This window comes from Pristiophorus japonicus, unplaced genomic scaffold (assembly GCF_044704955.1).
Source record: "Pristiophorus japonicus isolate sPriJap1 unplaced genomic scaffold, sPriJap1.hap1 HAP1_SCAFFOLD_2034, whole genome shotgun sequence".
Taxonomy (NCBI): Eukaryota; Metazoa; Chordata; class Chondrichthyes; family Pristiophoridae; genus Pristiophorus; species Pristiophorus japonicus.
The window spans coordinates 1-2,500 of record NW_027251730.1 but is presented as its reverse complement, the minus strand read 5'-3'; positions in this window follow the sequence as shown (position 1 = coordinate 2,500).

Sequence of the window (2,500 nt, the reverse complement as noted above, 5' to 3'; positions counted from 1 at the left end):
AACATCCTGGTAAATCTCCTCTGTACCCTCTCCAGTGCAACATCCTGGTAAATCTCCTCTGTACCCGCTCCAGTGCAACACCCTGGTAAATCTCCTCTGTACCCTCTCCAGTGCAACATCCTGGTAAATCTCCTCTGTACCCTCTCCAGTGCAACATCCTGGTAAATCTCCTCTGTACCCTCTCCAGTGCAATCACATCCTTCCTGTCATGTGGTGACCAGAACTGCACGCAGTACTCCAGCTGTGGCCTAACGAGTGTTTTATACAGTTCAAGCATAACCCTCCCTGTCTGGTATTCCATGCCTCGGCCAATAAAGGCAAGTATTCCGTATGTCTGCTTAACCACCTTATCCACCTGGCCTGCTACCTTCAGGGACCTGTGGACCTGCACTCCCAGGTCCCTCTGTTCCTCTACACTTCTCAGTGTCCGACCATTTAATGTGTATTCCCTCGCCTTGTTAGCCCTCCCCAGATACATCACCTCACCTTCTCCGGATTAAACTCCATTTGCCACTGCTCTGCCCATGCTGTAATCTGTGCCCTGTGTCTATAACCCCCCCCCCCCACAGCCCCTGTGTCTATAACCCCCCCCCCCCCACAGCCCTGTGTCTATAAACCCCCCCCCCCCCTCACAGCCCTGTGTCTATAACCCCCCCCCCCCCACAGCCCTGTGTCTATAACCCCCCCCCCCCCACAGCGCTGTGTCTATAACCCCCCCCCCCCCCACAGCCCTGTGTCTATAACCCCCCCCCCCCACAGCCTGTGTCTATAAACCCCCCCCCCCCTCACAGCCCTGTGTCTATAACCCCCCCCCCCCACAGCCCTGTGTCTATAACCCCCCCCCCCCACAGCGCTGTGTCTATAACCCCCCCCCCCCCCCCACAGCGCTGTGTCTATAACCCCCCCCCCCCCACAGCGCTGTGTCTATAACCCCCCCCCCCCCACAGCGCTGTGTCTATAACCCCCCCCCCCCCCACAGCCCTGTGTCTATAACCCCCCCCCCCACAGCCCTGTGTCTATAACCCCCCCCTCACAGCGCTGTGTCTATAACCCCCCCCTCACAGCCCTGTGTCTATGACCCCCCCCTCACAGCCCTGTGTCTATAACCCCCCCCCTCACAGCCCTGTGTCTATAACCCCCCCCCCCTCACATGCCTGTCTATAACCCCCCCCCCTCACAGCCTGTGTCTATAACCCCCCCCCCCTCACAGCGCTGTGTCTATAACCCCCCCCCCTCACAGCCCTGTGTCTATAACCCCCCCCCCCTCACAGCGCTGTGTCTATAACCCCCCCCCCACAGCGCTGTGTCTATAACCCCCCCCCTCACAAGCCCTGTGTCTATAACCCCCCCCCCCCCCACAGCCCTGTGTCTATAACCCCCCCCCACAGCGCTGTGTCTATAACCCCCCCCCACAGCCCTGTGTCTATAACCCCCCCCCCCCCCACAGCCCTGTGTCTATAACCCCCCCCCCCTCACAGCGCTGTGTCTATAACCCCCCCCCCCCACAGCCCTGTGTCTATAACCCCCCCCCCCCCACAGCCCTGTGTCTATAACCCCCCCCCTCACAGCGCTGTGTCTATAACCCCCCCCCCCTCACAGCCCTGTGTCTATAACCCCCCCCCACAGCCCTGTGTCACAGCGCTGTGTCTATAACCCCCCCCCCCTCACAGCGCTGTGTCTATAACCCCCCCCCCCTCACAGCCCTGTGTCTATAACCCCCCCCCCTCACAGCCCTGTGTCTATAACCCCCCCCACAGCCCTGTGTCTATAACCCCCCCACAGCCCCTGTGTCTATAACCCCCCCCCCCCCACAGCCCTGTGTCTATAACCCCCCCCCACAGCCCCTGTGTCTATAACCCCCCCCCCCCCCACAGCCGCCTGTGTCTATAACCCCCCCCCCCACAGCCCTGTGTCTATAACCCCCCCCCTCACAGCCCTGTGTCTATAACCCCCCCCCCCCTCACAGCCCTGTGTCTATAACCCCCCCCCTCACAGCCCTGTGTCTATAACCCCCCCCCTCACAGCCCTGTGTCTATAAACCCCCCCCTCACAGCCCTGTGTTATAACCCCCCCCCTCACAGCCCTGTGTCTATAAAACCCCCCCCCACAGCCCTGTGTCTATAACCCCCCCCCCCCTCACAGCCCTGTGTCTATAACCCCCCCCCACAGCCCTGTGTCTATAACCCCCCCTCACAGCCCTGTGTCTATAACCGTGTCAAACCCCCCCTCACAGCCCTGTGTCTATAACCCCCCCCCTCACAGCCCTGTGTCTATAAACCCCCCCCCCACAGCCCTGTGTCTATAACCCCCCCCCCCACAGCCTGTGTCTATAACCCCCCCTCACAGCCCCTGTGTCTATAACCCCCCCCTCACAGCCCTGTGTCTATAACCCCCCCCCCTCACAGCCCTGTGTCTATAACCCCCCCCCCCCCTCACAGCCCTGTGTCCTATAACCCCCCCCCCCCCCCCCACAGCCCTGTGTCTATAACCCCCCCCCCTC